The 18,769-nt window shown below is 32.8% G+C and overlaps 1 protein-coding gene across 4 annotated transcripts in view; it reads right to left on the bottom strand.

The window, feature by feature from the left end:
* Nucleotides 1-18,769, bottom strand: part of sty (sprouty) — a 71,862-nt gene that overhangs the window by 49,790 nt on the left and 3,303 nt on the right. For 2 of the 4 annotated variants that reach the window (XM_067789929.1, XM_067789932.1), the window contains exon 2: nucleotides 8,346-8,941. The gene's annotated coding sequence lies outside the window, so the exon portion shown is untranslated. Of the gene's footprint in view, nucleotides 1-8,345; nucleotides 8,942-9,146; nucleotides 13,588-18,769 lie in introns of those variants that run through there. The other 2 variants (XM_067789930.1, XM_067789931.1) reach the window with 2 other exon arrangements.

Raw genomic sequence — 18,769 nt, 5'->3', positions numbered from 1 at the left:
AAAAACGACTTATCCAAATTTAGCCTATGTGAGGTCCTTCCGGACCAGCCAGTTCAACCTTGCCTATCGGAACTCAAACTGCATTGAATTCACGCTAAGATAGTGCATTTTTCAAACGAATCTTGAGATAGGGGAATCAAATAATAAAATTCTGATTATGACGTTTTTGAAAAAAGATTGACATAGGCCGTTTTCCAAGAGTTTGTATCAAGGGCAAAATAATAAAAATAGCGGAAATAGGACATTTTTCTTCAATTAAAAAATAAATAAAATAAATGTAAGGCGCGATAACCTCCGAGAAGATTTTAGGTCGAGCTTCTCTTCCAATTTGCGTAGTGCTCCTTTTAATTTTTCCTACAAATGGGCCGACTCCGAACGGCATCTGCAAGGCAGATGAGTTTTCACTGAGAGCTTTTCATGGTAGAAATACACTCGGAGTGCTTGCCAAACACTGCCGGGGGGTGACCCCTTTGAAAAAGTTTCTTCTAATTGAAAGAACTTGTTTCTAAAATATTGATGTTGCTTTCCCCGGGGCGTGAACCCAGGATTTTCTTTGTGGATGGCGGAGTACGCTACCATCACACCACGGCAGCCGCTTCAATTAAATAAAGTTTATAACATATTTAGCTTTATATCGGAGAATAAAAACAATAATTCGATTAAATAGTTTTTGCGTGATGTGCGTACAGAGAAACAAACAAAAATTGAAATAAATAATACATATTTAGAAATCCTTTAGCTGATAACACCTTATTACATATTTAGAAGTTTTATATATATGGGGTATTCGATCCCATTTCGACCAATTTTTAACCCGACCCCTTTAGAATTGGCGGAAGGTAGGTAGGTTGAACTGGCCGGTCCATGAGGACCTGGCTTAAAGTTTTCTTCTTTTTCTAGCTTACGAAAGACGTTTTTCAGAATTCTTCAAATTTTTTCATCCAACTCAAAAAAAGTTATGAATTTAAAAAAAACACCGTTTTTGTTTTCAAAATGCTATAACTTTTTCAAAAATTGACCGTTTGGGATCTTTTTTTTTACATTTGTTTTTAAATGTACTTTTCGGAAAAAATACAAACACATTTTTAAAGTTTTTTTTTTTAATTTTCAGCTTTTCCAGATTTTTCGAATTTTGCCATTTTTTTTCTTATAAAAAACTTCAATCAATTCTGCAATCATCCCCACTAATCCCGGAGTAGGCCGATTTTTTTTATATATTTTTTTTTTAATTGAAAAAAAATTTTCAAAAATTAAATTTTTTTTTATCAATTTTATTTATATAACAAAAATAAAATTTTTTTTAATCAATTTTATTTATATAACAAAAAAATGTAAGAAAATGATTTTAAAGTATTCTTTTCTTTATACATTATGGTAATCTACGATAATGCAGTTGCTGGACAGCGAAAGCGAGTCATTTTAATCGTAGATTACTATAATATATAAAGAAAAGAATACTTAAAAATCATTTTCTTACATTTTTTTGTTATATAAATAAAATTGATAAAAAAAAATTTTTATTTTTGAAAATTTTTCTTTCAACCAAATAAAAAAAAAAATATAAGAAAAATCGGCCCACTCCGGTATTAGTGGGGATGATTGCAGAATTGATTGACATTTTTTATAAAAAAAAAAAAACAAAAAAAAAAAATGGCGAAACTCGAAAAATCTCGAACAACTGAAAAATTAAAAAAAAAACTTTAAAAATTTTTTGTATTTTTTCCGAAAAGTACATTTAAACAAAAATTTAAAAAAAAAAAAATCCCAAACGGTCAATTTTTGAAAAAGGTATAGCATTTTGAAAACAAAAACGGTGTTTTTTTAAAAATTCATAACTTTTTCTGAGTTGGATTATAAAATTTGAAAAAATTCTGAAAAACGTCTTTCGTAAGCTAGAAAAAGAAGAGGTCGGGTTCAAAATTGGTCGAAATGGGATGGAATACCCCATATATACATACATACATAACTCTCACTGATGATATTTTCAAGAAGTTGATGGAATTCTTGGAATTTAAAGGTAATTAATTACTATTTTGACAGAATTCAACTCAAAGAGTTGTTCCATTATACAAAAACAACCAACTACCAATTAATAAAATGTTATTTTATGTATTAATTTTCGAACAAAATATATTTATACGACATTAGCATCAAGAAATCGCAAGCGTCAAATCAATAACACGTTGTTGTTTCGATCGTGTATCAATAAACTCGTATTAACATATTTACATGCATACATATGGTACATACATTCATATGTTAGCAATAATTTAACACATACAAACATATACATATGTATGAATGAATGAATGTGCAAATGAACATACAAACTTACTGATATATGAAAAAAAAAAAATGAAAAAAAAAAAAATTAACAATGAATGAATGAATTTCTCAAATGATCCACAACCGTCCACCCCCTCGCTTACTCGTTCCACCGTTCACCATTAACTCGAGCAGCAGCAGCGGATGGGCAATGTGATCATGGCGATATTGAAGCACACATAATCAGTAAACACACACATACATATGTATGCACATATCACTACACACAAACATATGTACATTCATATAATTGAGCTCTATGGAACGGCATAGTGAGGCGAAGCGCAATGCGGCCGTAGTCGAGGTCAAAAGATTAGTAGATCGTGTCGTGTTGTTTGTGTTGTTGTTCATTTTATTTACTTTTTTTGCTGTGGAGAGGAGCACAAGCGTGATTGTGGCGATCGTTGTTGTGCACAAAAACAAGTACGTTTCAATACAAAACTACATACATACTATGTATGTGGGCATACATACATATATACAAAATATGTTTGTTTGTACATATGTACACATATGGACTACGAAACACACATTGGTTACGCGCATAGCAACACCGGATGTGAGCCGGGCGTTACAAATGCTTGGCATACAATTTACTGATTTTAATAGAGAAAACATTTATGTGCGCCATTTTGGGTGAGAGAAAATTGTAGAAAATATTTGTTAAGTCGTATGTATTTAAAAAAAAAATGTACAAAATTATATTTTATTTTTATATATTTTTATTTAGTATGTAATAATTAAAAAAGTCATAGTTTGAATGTATTAGGTACTATTTCTTTTTACTTCAACTCAAATTCAAAATACTGAACTTATCAATCACGAAAATAGCGAGCGGGTGTGATATTTTATCAGTCAACTGCCTGACAGGATGTTCAATATGAGGCTACTTTTTAGCGTTTTGAATATGGCGGTGCATAGGGCTAACTATCTTCAGCGGGTGATAAAAAGAGAAACAGAATGAGACCACGATAGTCAATAAAAACTCAGGTGATCGGTTCTATTTCTAATTTTGGCGTCTATGCAGAAGCTATCACACTTGTCTTATATAAAATGGAGAACGTGTTAGCAGAGCTGATAACTCTCAAGCCGAAATAACTCTCAACCAATTAACAATGGTTTATACATGGCGGAATGATACAAGGTGGCAGCATGGGACAGCTGATTATTAACTTTTTTTATTTGATTTGATACATCAACTTCCGGCGCAGTACGATTTTCACATTTGTCCATCGAATTTACAAAAACAAAGTATATGGAATTTTTATTTCTGTTTGTAGGTATGTCACCATGCTGCCACCTTGTATCGTTCCGCCATGGGTTTATAATAACAACATTTATTGCACGATAGATACATTTCGATTAGAAAATAACTTTTACATTTCTTTCGGTTTTTTGGGTACTCTCAGTGTGAATCCTCCACTTCTGCAAAATAAAAGTTGCTCAAGGAGAGAAACAAGTACAAGGAGAGATAAAAAATATATTTCCACTAAAGAGACAAAAATAGTTCTATTTAGCCTGGGTGCGAGTTCGCCTAAATTTGAGGTACCTAAACTAATATTCCACTGGAACTTTCCAGCACTGCAATAATTTAGGAAAAACCTGTCAAAACTGTGCGAGTTGATTTGAAAACCTAAATTGTTTATTTCTGCTGTGAAATTAATAACAATACGGGAAATTTGATATTTTTGATACATTTTCACGCTTAAATGCAGTGGCTCCATTTTATAAGGCTTTTTTTCGGACATAGTGGAGCACGTGCACATTGACCTTTTCCACAATCTCGAATTCAATACTGTGATGTTGGTACGCCTCCAATAACTTATTTAGGTCAATTAGTGCACTTGGCTGCCAAATATGTTCAGATTGTGGTCCATATTTGAGAAGGATCCAATTCTTGTGTCGCCAACATCAGCTTGAACAAAATTGAGCTCACCATCACATACAATCGATCGGACATTAATCGCAGCAGGGATCATCGCTCTATGATCTATGATTTACTTAAATTGAATGGAGAAGAGCCATTTATTTGCATATACAATATTGAAAAATCAATATTTTTGTTTTTGAAATTTGATATTTGAATTTAGGTTGAAAAGTATGCTCATAAAAATTCTAAATTTTTATTTTGCACTGCCTTGCCGACAGTTTCCAGTGATTTAGGTTTTTTCTCTATTTTGGTAGAAATTTAGGTCAACTCGCACACAGCCTTAGTTTGAAAAATTCAACTAGAATTAAAAATTTTTTTTTTTAAATATTGTGTGACAGTGAAAATATACTTCCTTCGAGACACCACAAGCTAAAGGTCTGTAGGCCGTGTTTACGAACACTGTATACGAACTTTTAATTTCGAAAACACTCTCAAAATCTGAAATTGGGGGCCACACCTTTTTTATTGGTTGGGGTATGTGTATATATTGCGCATGACTTCATATCTGTTTATATAATTAAAAATGACACTTCGACTGCTGAGTATAATATCAACCTATATCGGCTGCGAAAATGTTTCATAAACGATAGATATTAAACATCTATTAAATGTATGCCCATATACGAGGCATTAAATAATATGATGAGATAGAGCGCTCGCTAATGAAATAAAGCGTTTTTGAAACGATGGCCAAGATAGGATATTCTATCCAGCAGTCGTTTTGTTGTATTATTTATAAATTAATTCAAATTCTTGAGAGTTGTTTTAAACTTCTTTACATGAAGTTGTTGTATACTTCATCAGGCCTATGTCACAAAATTCGTTTTTTCACCACCGCTCAGAGCAAATAGTATAACAAATATAACGGCATTAATTATTGCTTTTAAAGCTGGCCTTGAGATCACTTAATATTTGAAAGTAGATATAAATAAAAAAGGAAATTGCTTTTCAACCAGAAACACTTTTTTTTTAACCGTCCAAATTAAGAAAAACAACAACAAAGAAATCAGCACAATTTTTTAAATGTTTTTAGTATCTTCAAATTTAAAATTTTTTATTATTATTATTATATTTTTTTTTGTATTGGTATCAAGAAAATTTATCAACAAAAATTTAGTTTCGGTAATATCAAAATCGAACTCAAAATATTTAGTTTGTCCTTGATTTTTCGAAGTTTGACCTTTTTTTTTGTGTAAAGTTTATATGGAAAAAATACTCAGCTCGAAAACGAAATTTTTTGAGACTGTTTATTGATATCAGCAAAACGGAATCTTTTCGTTTGAAAAAAAAAAACGTTAAGAATATTGAAAAACAAATGAAAACAAAATGATTTTGTAATTTTTCTTTAATATCTGTTACAAAAAAAATTTTATAAAGCAATATGAGCCTATTTCACTATTCAAATACACATAATAATATTGATATATTAGTGAACAGCGGAAGTACTGCTTATAAAAGCACAGCTATAAACCCAATGTTGCTAAGCTCTTAGAGCGCGCCTATAATTATTCCACACAATTAGGATTAAAGTGCATATATGTAGTATACATATGTACCAAAATTGTGTATAAAAGGAATAGCAACAAAAATGCAATACTTAGAGACAGACAAAACTTGCAGCGTGGCATTCATATAGCTGAGTTGATAAAGGCATATCTGCCTTATGAATGTTGAAGATTTCAAGTTCAATATTAAGCTCCCAAAAAGCTAGCTAATGAAAAAGTGAAATTCAGAAACCTGCCTTAGTAACCATGGCCGTTTGTTAATTTTGTAATTTTTCTCTATTATCAACAATACATTTCTTTTTTTTTTTTTTTTGATGAAAATAACGTTGTTATGCAGCCTTGGAAGATATGTATAATGTAGCACAGGTCTTTTTGTTCTATTCCTAAACAAAAGTTGTTTAGTAAAATGAAAAGTTGTATCTCCTAAGCAAATCTCAAAGGGAAATTCTAAAAAGTAAAGGTTAGTTGAATTGAGAAGATTTCAGTAAACAATAAACGAAAGTAATAAAACAAATCATGTAAGGAAAAAAATTCAGTAAGTTATTACGAATAGAAACAATTTATATTGAGCAAATGTTATAACATTACCCTCAGTTTCGTGTTATCTAGACTTAACTTTTATAAAAGACTTTACCGTTTAAAAAGAAAAAAATTGAATGTGAAAATTCAATGTTTATTAAAATTAAAATGAAATTGGTACACGGTTAAAAGTTCGGGCTTAAATCTGAAACTTTTTTGCACTACATATATGACCAAACAAAATTAGGTTTCAATATCATGAATACATGGAACTATGTTTAAATTTTAAACTAGACAGGTCTACACTTGCAGGTAAAAAAAAAAATAAAAATGCGAGTGGTGGCCTAGTTTCGAATCGACGTGCCACGGATGCTAGTAGCTTGCTCTACCTACTGAGCTTTCACATCTTTGTAAGAAACATATCATAACACCTTGTATATATAAAATGTTGCGAAAAAGAACCTAAGGCTTGCAAGACTTTTCTCAAGTGAAATTTTTTACTGTTAAATTTTCATCACAAAGTTTTTTCTTGTGGTTTGTTTTAAAAACATCTATTTTTAGATTTTTGACACTTTTTGGCTTTGTTTCAAGTCTAGAACTGACTACAAGATTCAATTTTTGGATTTTTTACACAATTTTGGTTTTGTTTAAGTTTCAAATTGAAACCGAATAAAACTAAAAAAACGCAGTAGTAAATTGAGTGGTTTTAAATTTGGTATAAAAAGTTTAAAAAAGTGCCTTAAACCGATGAATTGTTTTTAAATTAAGGGTCATACCAACACTTGGAAATACCATGATTTCTCCTTTCATCGGTGTTGATGCAACATGTTGCTAAAGATTTATTCGTCATTTTCAATTCTGGTGTATAAGAAACTATGGAAGGACTAAAAGTGGAAAGTTCAAGTGTTCGTATGAAATGTTAAGCCTTGTACAGAGAGCAATATTTTGTAGTATAATAAATTCGTAACTCTTCCAAATTTGTTAGAACTTAACCAAATGCCTCTCGGCTTATCACGATTCAGATTCTTGTATCTCGAAATACTCGTAAAGCTAGCGAGCTTCTCGGGTTTTGAAATTCTCGCTTGTGCTCGAGAATAAACCGTTATACTGCAAATCTTGCATTTTTTGAATCTTATTTCGTCGCAATTTCTCGATGTATGTACATTAACCTGGGTCGATTTGTATGGACGAAAGTTAACCGATATCGCGCCATCGATTTTTCGATAGGACTTGGGCTCAGGAAAAAAAGTTCCACTACATATACCCAAAAAAATTATTTTCGAGCCTGCAAAAAAAAAAAAAATGGCGAAAGGGTCAATTTTTGGAACAAAACACTCCCTAAAACCCAAAAAATATTTTTTTTTTTTCAAAAAACTGTTGTAAAAACGTTAGCGATAACAGTTTTTTGAAAAAAAAAAAAAAAAATACTTTTTGGGTTTTGGGGAGTGTTTTGGTCGAAAAATTTACCCTTTCGCCGTTTTTATCCGCAGGCTCGAATATTATTTTTTGGAGCTTTTTTTTCCTGGCCCCAAATCCTATCGAAAAATCGATGGCGCCATATCGGTTAATAAATCGACCCAGTCTAATGTACATAGAACAACAGTTGTTTTCATATGGAAAAAAATATTATGCCTTCAGAAAAAGAAATTCAAAAAATTCGTCCGGAAAATTCAGTACAAAAAATTTTCTTTTTTTTTGCCATTTTTCTTAAGCCACCTTTATAAAATTTATTGAGCTTAAGAGTTGTACCTATTTTCAGATTTTTAATTATATTAAATAAATTTACGCATAAAATTCCAAAAATGGTTGACAATATTTTTTTCTTAAATAATATATCTTTTAGAAAAATAATGAAATGTTTATATCATTCGATATTCGGTTCTATAATAATGATTTTCTGTAAAATTTGAAGACTGTTCTACTTCCATATAAATTTATTTTGTAACCAGTTTCAGCTCAAAAGTTCAGCTGCTAAAATATGTGTATATACATACATACATAGGAATCTCAAAGTTTGTTTTCACGATAAAATTAAAATTTTTATGTAATTGTTTGGAACAACTTACAAAAAATGTTAAAAGCAATCCAAACGTTGTTTCCTCTCCAACGAAAAATTCTTTGAAAAATTGGTGTTGTAGTGTTGTATAAGCGGCAGTCAACAATGTGGTTGAAATAAATTTTATAAAATATAATTTTTTCAAACTTTTTTTTAGCAGAAAAAATTATTTTAATGCATTTTCATAAATTTTCTTGTTGTTGTGTGAATATTTTTAATTGAGTAAAAAAACAATTTTTTTTTTTTTTTCAAAACTTTACAGACATTTGTTATATATTTTTTTTCACTTTTTGCCCGCTTGCCGGTGTAAATACTGTTTTGACACTTCTCTTTGACACTAGCTTTCTTTTAACTGATTGTTGGCCCGGTTCACGTTTTATTTTTACTTTTTTTTTTTTTAAATAAGTAATTATTTTGCTTTCTGCAGTAGTACGTAATATTTTTGAAAACTTTTTGTTTAGGTGGTCAATATATTTTTTTATAAACTGCTTACTTTTGTGAATTTTGTATTTGCTTGTGCTTCACTATTTCCTCACTTTTTATGCATTTCATAGCTATTCAGTTGGAAATAATTTTTTTGCTGATTTCTCACAAGCTTACAGGCATCTAAAAATGAAATATAGAAAACGCACAGATTAGAATTTTTGTTGATAATTTTATTATTTTTCGTTTTAATCAAGGATATGCTTTCGAAACCACCACCGCTCAGTAAAGAACTTTTTTTTTCAATTTCGCAAATTTTATATTTCTTATTTGAATTTTTTTCTTTTAATTTTTCAATTAAAAATATACAAATATTGCTTTTATAGACCTTAGCACGTACACAAATTCATTCATTTGCACTACACTCTGCTTTCCAACAACAGCACACAGTCCATGTAAAAATTTTAGAACTTCTAAAATTATTCTTACAACAATTGTATTTTTTATTTGTTTGTTAATTAAGCAGCGTTTTTTTCTCTTAGTGTATGTAGCGTTTTCGTTTGCTACAAACGCGAAAAAATCGTTTATAAAAAATTAATATGAAAAATATCCACAATAAACGTTTGGATCCGTTCCACACGTTTTAATTCTGATCGCACGACGAGCGCTACGTTTGACGAGTTTTTAACTCACAAACTTTTTTAAGCGAAATGAACTACGCTAATGTGCACGATTAGCCGCTAACCGACAGAAAATTGTTTGCCTTTATGCTACAAATGCCCACATGCCAACTAGTTTACTAACACACATATACTATATGCAAAAGAGAATGAGAGTGACGCATACAAACACAAATGCATTCATGGAAAAAAGAGTGAGGGCTGAGTGGTGTTTAAAATGAAGTGGGCGATGAGCGTAAGTTACATTGTATGAGTGGAAAACATAGTCTGTTACTACATGCGCATAGGCAGTGAGCGCAAATGCGAAGGCAAAGAGAGTAGATGAATCATGTGAAAATTGAGTAGAAGTACTCAAAAAGTGAGAGAATTCGCCTTTGCATGTTTCCGGTTCTGAAAAAGTCACTCAAAGTATCCTAAGTGTACTCATAAGATGTTGAGAGCTCGCATTTATGTATTCGTGTTTGCACACCTACTATGAGACTTTCATTTTACTCACTTATATGAATAGAATTACGCTCATACTTATGCATAAAATTGGAACCATTCTCATAAAATGTCGTTTCAATGAAATTATGTCTGCCAATGTGAAAAATAAAATGTGTGCTATTATCCAGAAACTCGCGCTCTCAAAAAACCCCACTCTCACTCATAAAAGTACACTCACGATTTCAATTTGCTTTCGCTCAAAAAAAAAAAAAATGCATCCCATTCACACTCACTTTTTATCTCCCTCAAAACTTTTTCTCTTGCGCCTACATGGAGTATTCTACCGGCCTTTTTAAACGCCATTAAAGCATTGTTCCTCTCCAACACTCCTTTCCACGCTCTCTTTCTTTCATATCTGTGTGTTGGCGTTCGCCCATTTCCGGCGAATTCAATTTGGTCTGAATGAAATTTAATGAATGCCGGTGCCATCGAACGATCACCATCATTGCTGCACAACAACAACAACAAAAAGTTTACCACTTTATAAAATGAAAGTATTTTTGTATTTTTATTGTATTTGCGTGTGTTTGTATATGTATGCATGTAGGTGTGGATCATTGCTGCTTGGTGTACCTGTTTATATGGAAAGCTGTAGAAAAGTGTGTTTAATGTCCAATTCGCTGGAAATACTTAATTCGCCCGTATAGCATAGTTGCATATACATACATACTTTCACGCGCATACATATATATACACGTAAAAATATGTATATGTACATATGTATGTTTATGCCGCCCGTAAGCGATCTTGCTTCACTTCATTTTTCCGTTCATTTTTTTCTTGCCTTTTTTCAACTTGCTTCATCATATTCTCTTTTTTTCTACATTATTATTATTATTATTTTTTTTTCAAATTCCTTTTCAGTTTTTACTTGCTTGTTGTCGTTGTTGTTTATGGTTCTTCGTTTTTGTTAATTGAACGAATTTTTCATTCTCAAATTTTTGCTGTGGCAGCAGCAATATAACCGAACGACGATCAAACGACCGGCCATTATACGCTGTCGGGCTGTTCGGCGTTGATTCGTGTGTACAGATACGTAAATGTCTATATGTTTATATATACGTTTGTATGTGTATACATGCTGTGCTTGCTTTGTACGCATGTATGTAATTAGGCGAACGGATGGGGCCGGATGAGCGTTCCAGCACACAAATCACATATATACACATACACACACTCACTTATGCCACATAATTGTATGGACTGCATACGTGTCGTATGTATGTGTGCAATCAAACTTACCAACTGACGGCAATAAAAGCCGACATACCGGGTTGGTAGTCATATAGTTAGATCTACAATCGTTTTCATAATAGATATGCTTCTATGTATGAGGGTCATTCCATTATCAATTCAACAAAATTTTGCATGAAGAATTTTTCAAAAAATCATCAAGCAAGAGTTAGGACCGGCAAAAAAAGGCAGATGGAGAAAAGGCCAGAGCCTACTTGCTTTGCTGACGCTTATTGTTAACGGAAACCCTCCACTGTACGAGAAGGAAAAGTGGTAATTTTTACTTTAGCTCACAACTGCTAAAACTCGTCCAAAAATATCGGGAGACGTGTCAAAAGATGCGCTTTGAACCCAGCATCACCAATCTGAAAGCGGAAATTAAAATTTTTATTTCTGTCAAAAGATATTTATTTATTTATTTATTTAACAACAAACAGCGGTTGTACATGTAAGACAACAGTCTTTTAAGAGAAAATCAACTAACATTAATTAACATAATAAAATTAAATTAAACAAAAACATTAAACTTAAACCTTCGACCGCGCTTATAAAGAATTACCCTGGGTGGGTTCAACACCGGCTTGGAGGCCAAAACTGTATCCGCGCAAAACACTTTTACCCACAGTTTTTCTTGTCAAAATCAACAAAACTGCAACACCCACATGAAAATTTTAAAATTTGTTTGCAATATCTCCGAAGAGAAATAAAATTACCAATTTCCGCTTTCGTATTAGTGATCCTGGGTCCAAACCGCGTCTTTTGACACCTCTCCCGATATTTTTGGACAAGTTTTGGCAGTTGTGAGCGAAAGTAAAGAATTGCCGGAACAGTCGCAAAGCAACTGTGATATTTTACTAGGTATGAATGTAAAATAAATGCAAGGCGCAATAACCACCAAAGAGATTTTAAGGCTGAGCTTTTCTTCCTATTTGCGTCGGAGTCGGCATGATGCAAATTGGAAGAGAAACTCAGCCTATGCCTGCTTGAAGGTAGATACGCCAATTTTTTTTGTTAAAAAAAGTATGTACATATTTGATTTCAAAGTTAGGTTGGAGAATTTTATAATTCACTAAACGAAGTGGTAAATCTAATAATTTAGAGGTCGAAATCCGAACACTGGTTTTGCAATTTAGTGCTTAATCTGATATAATACGAAAGCTCACTGATAGGCACATTTGTATTTTAAATAAATAATTTAAGTAAAAGAAGTCATTTAAAAAACCATGTGAAAAGCCATGGAATGACCCGTTTATATATATATGTATAATTACGTACTCTCTTGGGTACATTCATACGCGAAATGTGATTACGAAGTTGGTTTTTTTCATTATAACTTCTGGCAAACACAGACACATATGTATACATACACATTGATGAAGATCGTGTTTTTTAATCATGTTGATCGTCCTCATCCGCTGCTGCTGTCGCTGTCGTCGTCACAGTCACTGTATGAACAGCAGCAATTGAATGCTGAATGAACTGAATGGGCAATTTTTGCGCTTTCAATTTCGCTATGAAGGCACAAACAAACCCACAAACACAAATACATATGTACATATTTATTGTATATTTATATGTAGACACAAATTTGCACGAACAATTTAACTATTCAGCCAACAGTAGATCAAAACAGAGAGTCAAGCAAACTCGCTGATATCGCATAAAAATTGTTTGTGTTTTTTAATCGAACATTTGATACTTATACGAACAATAGTACAAATATATATACAAATGTTAAACTAAGTTATGTATGATTTCGGATCTCGCTTGTATATATGTACATACATATTTTTTGTTTAGTTTAAATATTAGTTGGATGAGGACTTAACTGAACCGCCATCTCCTCATGTTTGATCACCGTCGGTTCATCTCTATTGCTTCCATAATTGTACTAATGTTGTTGATTATTTAGTTGTTGCTATTTGAGGGTTTGCGAACCGGATTGCTTTCATACTAGAGAGTGACAGCTGGGTTGGCTGGCTGGTTAACTAAGAGCGTGGTCCACAATCAAACCGAGCACATGACAGACGTAAAAATTAATGACAACGAATACGACTACGCTGATTATTGTTGTAAAGTTGTTTTTACGCTAACTATTATTATTATTTAATAGTGACTATATATGTACATATAAATATGTATATTAAGCTATTTGTTTTTGCGCAATTGTTGTAAATTTGTTTGGTGCTGTTTGGGGTTGAGTCTCTCAAGCTATCATTTTGGTATGTTTTGTCTAAAATCTATTTGCATACTATACTATATCCTGTAAACCAGCTTGATACCGTGGCCTTCATTTATTTCAGTTAACTGTATTAGTTAATATTATTGTGCCGAAACCGCCATGCACTCGAAACTACTCTGCATTTTCTCTTATTCAACTTATACCAAAACTCTGTCAGACTTGTGGAGACACATGCCACAGAAACGAACTGTTAATAGACATGGATCAGATACAAATGAGCATCAACACAAAGTAACCAAAACAAAAACGGATTTTTTGTTGCTGTTTTGAAAAAAAGCCTTCAATGGAATTTTTCCAAAAATTTATTAAAAATCATAAACATTTTTCAAGGTTCGATTCGAGCTCAAGGCCAGAAAATTAATTTTTTTTAATGATAATTATTGTTATTTTTAAATTTTTCTAAATTTGGAAAATTGTATTTTGTTTCTGGAATAATAAGTAGAAAAATTTTCGTTAGAACTGATCTTGTTAGTGTCAATTCAATTAATTTTTTGGTCAAGAGAAATTGTCATTATTAAGCAATTTTAAAAAGAATCTTATACTGTTTTCACACAGACGGCTTATTGAATAATAAAGGCATTTTTCTACATTAAGACGCTTATTGAGCTCAATCTTCCCTACAAAATTCGAATCTATAATTATTTCATTAGTAGCTAATCGAATGCCTAATGAAGTCAAAAGCACAATGCAACGCTGTTGGGAGCGTTCAATTTCTTAGTTTTTGGTGTGTTCAGTGCTTAAAAATGTCATTTGTCAAAGTAAATGTCATTGTCTGCATGGCGGAACGATACAAGGTGGCCGCATCGAACAGCTGATTATAACCTTTTTTTATTTGATTTGATACATCAACTTCCGGCGCAGTACGATTTTGACATTTGTCCATCGAATTTACAAAAACAAATTACATGGAATTCTTATTTATGTATGTAGGTATGTCACCATGTTGCCACCTTGTATCGTTCCGCCATGATTGTGTCATATAGCATTGTCATTTTATTCGCTTGAAATTTCATCCTTCATACTAATCGAGCAGTTACTTCTGTGTGAAAGCAAAAAATTTACGATTTCATTAGAAGGTGAAATGAAATCATTAAGCTTCTGTGTGAAAACAGTATTACGCTCACAGCGCTCATTACGTTTTTCTTACGATCATAGTGCCACATAAATCTGTTACCTGAACAACCTTCACTGTTATTTTTAGTTGAGGGAAACCTGTTAGTATAACAGGTAACAGTTTTTTCTCAGAAAAAAACAAGCGAAGCTATATCTAAGCCAAAATTTTCTTTCTAAATCAAGTGATGTTGTTTTTTTGCTGTCAGATAAATTAACAACAGCCGTGTTTTTTATACACGCGTATACGTTTTGTTTGCGCGTGAAAAAAAAACGCCTATTCTCGCTTAGATAACGCTTAGGAGACCCATCTGTCGGCAGTGGTTAAACAACTAGCTACAGCTACAGGGTGTAGCGAAGAGCGGAGACATAACCCTCTGTTGTATTTCTGTGTATCACATATAGCTGAATCAGTTGTGGTAGATAGTGGACGCGCATAGAATACATGGAATTAGTGCAGAGGGTGATACACAGACACATATTTCAGTTGCATCTGAGTATAATGCGTATTGAAATTTAGGAGTACTAATTTTATGCGTAGCAATTTCAGAGGTGTATTTAAAGTTTGTCGCTTAGCAGTCCATATAAAGTTTAAGCGTAAACGTATATAGTCGTGAAAGAAAACACAGCTAACATATTGAAACAACACCATCGTTATTTATCACCATTCTATAAAGTTCAACACGAAGTGTAAATTAATTCCACCCACATATTTCAAAACGAATATTCCTACTGTTATTTTTATTATTTGTGGAAAATTTACTTCTCAAGCCCTCTCTTTTAATATACTGTCGGTCCCATTGCCGAACCAACTGATTTAAACTGCCAGCGTAGTACGATTTTGACACTTTGACATAGAATCAAAATATATGCCACTTTGTATGGGTCCGCCATGCTCAGTTACGTGGATAACTAACACTTTTCAATTTTCGAATGACAGACTCCCACATTTTGATTTTTTGCATTAAAGGGTAGAATATTCCGTTAATTTTCGTCGAAAACAAACACAATTGAATCGTGCTAGCCTTCCACGCAGAGCAGCGAAATGTGTTCCAAGCGAATAACCAACCAGCTGTGTTGGTTTTCCAAGAGCAAAATTAAAAGTGGTAATCGGAACGACAATATATTTGTTCTCTGTAGCCATGTAAGTAAGCTATTTAGTCATGAAAACAGCCGCTTTTCAGAATAATAATATGTAGGTACATATAAAGGTTAGCGGTTAGTTGCTGTTATTATTCTTTCTGTCTCAAATCCCTTAGTACACAAATTTCCATTAGTTTTGTGAGGACCCAAATCCACCGGCTTTGGAGCCCACACATTCGAACCTACAAATATTTATCAAAAACTCATTAAAACGTGTATAAATCCTACTTGAATTACAATGAATTTATACATATAGCATGTAAAATGTACAAAACTGAATTATATGAATTAAATTTACACATACAAAATAATCATTTTTGAATTACCCTAATATACATGTAAACATTCATGACAACATCTAATTTCTTTGTTTAAATAATTTTCTCTGCCCGCATACGGTAAATATTTTGGTTGAACATTATAATTCCACAGGGATCCTGGACGGACTGAGCATACCCCGGCGCAAGGAAAAGTCCGTCACAAATGGCGCCCGAGCAGGGACTCTGAATACATAGACTCATGGGAAACAAGTAACAATACGAGGATAATCACGAGAGGAGTACAATCAACCAGAGGATAACAGGTGGTAAAATCACAGGAAGATCACACAAGGAAATTCAGAGTAGCCAGCTAGGTATAGTAGCCTGCTAACGCCTTGTTTAGCGGTGAATGGGACTCCTGGGATTTTTCCATCTCACGAGTTCTTTATTTTAGCAACTTTGGGGGTTTTTCCAACCCCATCGTTAGAGGGATTGTGGTGGTTTTTCCACCTCCGCAACCTTCAGAAAGAGCAGGGTATTCTTAAGCTATATACTCGGTGGGGGTTTTACCAACTCCACCGACTGGGAGGAAGTGGTGGTTCTCCACCTCCACTTTCTTTACGAAGTAGTCTGAGATTTTTAGTTTAAGCGTATTCCCGGTGGGGGTTTTCCCAACCCCATCGGCGTAGAACCGACGGTGGTTTCCCACCTCCGTCGCCATAGCTTTAAGGGTAGTTTGAATATTTCGGAATAAAGAGTTTATAACGTTTCTTTTTTAACAACAAAACGGGATCTTTCTCTTTAAAAGGAGGCGATAGGGATTCTTCTCTAATTCCACAGGGATTCTGGACGGACTGAGCATACCCCGGCGCAAGGAAAAGTCCGTCACAGTTTCCACTGCAGTTTTTTATTTTGTGTTAAATTTTTTATATTCAATTCAAAATCTTTAATGAACATTTTTATAAAACACGAATGATACTGGCAGAATTTTATTTTCAAAATTTGGCCTTAAAGTTCGGTTTCGACGAAGTCATTAATAATTATTGACATTCCTTAAAACGGATAAAACGCGCATTCAACATTCTAGAAATTGTGTTTAGCTATTTTAAGGAAACTTGTTTTTTAGTAAAATATATTTTCTTGAACCCAACTTAGTATAGGACACAAATCAAATTAAGTAATATTCAGCTCAAGAAGTGCCGTGAGTATATCTCAAGGACTTCCAACATAATTGCCGTATATCAGCAGACGTTTCTGCAACTCGTTTCAACTCTATATAAGTATTTTTAAAAATCAACATATCGAGCCCTAAAATCAATTTTAGTGTAAGTTACACTGTCTAACCAACAAACAAAAGTATTCTGGGAGACAAAATTTGTCGTTATGTTACTTTACAAAAGGTGAGATAGCCCCAACTTTTTTTTTTAGAATTTTGTACCTTGAAAACTTTCCACTGTAAAATTTAGATTTTTGTTGGTTACACGAAAGTTGCTTCTAGGGTTTGTTCAACTTGACTGGTAACTGCAGGTGAGTTACTCTTGGCATACCCCTTCTATTATTAGAATCATTCGCTCTGACTCAGATTGTTTTCTGAGAAAACTATTTTTGTCTAATATGTAAGCGGTAAGCTGATTGAAATAAGTGGCTTACACGCCAATTTTCACTCGTAATTTTCGAAGGCACAAAAGCTGAGCGTTTCAAACATACGACTCGACGGATAAAATATAGGTATAACATAAAATACTCTTTAGAAACCAACAAGTGAGAATTCTCTGAATATCTTTAGCTTCAGTAGAAGATATTTTTCTTTTAGACTACTTCTTTTCATAACACCGTCTGCAGCTAAGTTTTTTTGATTTCATAAATTTTAAATAGGTTTGTTGGGAGCATGTTTTTTTTGCAAGAACATAAGCTAATGTCTTTCGAGTAGAGAAAGAAGGAATTATTTCTTCAAGAATGTGAAATAAAATGCCCGAAAAAGGAAGTTTGCTGAGAGAGAATGCCTAAATTATCGACTGCTGAGTGGAATATCAACCTTTCTAGGTTGCCAGTTTGAAACCGTTCTATCTAAAAATATTAAAAAACAAGTAAAGGTGTCTAAGTTCGGGTGTATCCGATCATTATATACTCAGCGTGAGCTTCAATTGCAAATTTCATTTCAGATAAATTACTTTTCTACATGACACGTGGCACCGTCCGTTTAAAAAAAAAAATGTCTCCCCATTTCCTGCTACAATAAAACTTGATAAGTGAAATATCATTAATTCAAAACTATTTTTTGCTAAGTTATAGCTTATTATTCTAGTCTACGACCCTTTTAAACTTGTTTTATATCTAAGTTGCCGTGGACTTTAACCGATCCCGTCCATTTTTACTAGAAATATTTTATGCTATAAGGAAAATATATGTACGCAATTTCATTACGATCTGTATCAGTACTTTATTTTTCAGTGCTCCAAGTGCAGCCAATAATGAACCCGAAGTCCACCATCTTCTCTTTCTTTCATTTCTTTCTTTTACAGTGATGTATTTTTGCTTATTCTATTAATTAGTTCCCATGGTTGTATTTTTTACTTATTCTTTACATTGGTTGACATGGTTGCATTTATGATCTTACAACTCGGCCAACCTGAAACTGTATCAACCTCATTATCTTAATCCTATTTTCACTGTCGTACATTTCTTAATCTGATACAATTCGCTATTTGTGTTCAGAGTTACAGCTGTATTGGCCTTGATACATTATAACTTAATTTCTATCTTCACTATCGTACATTTCTTAACCTAATCTAAAACCAGAGTTACAGATCCGTCAATATTTCTTCGAGTTATGTGTCCCGAACCATAGAAAATTGCT

Source organism: Eurosta solidaginis, chromosome 5 (genome assembly GCF_040869045.1).
Source record: "Eurosta solidaginis isolate ZX-2024a chromosome 5, ASM4086904v1, whole genome shotgun sequence".
Taxonomy (NCBI): domain Eukaryota; kingdom Metazoa; phylum Arthropoda; class Insecta; order Diptera; family Tephritidae; genus Eurosta; species Eurosta solidaginis.
Note: the sequence above shows the minus strand (reverse complement) of the source record. Positions and strands in the feature narration are given on the sequence as shown.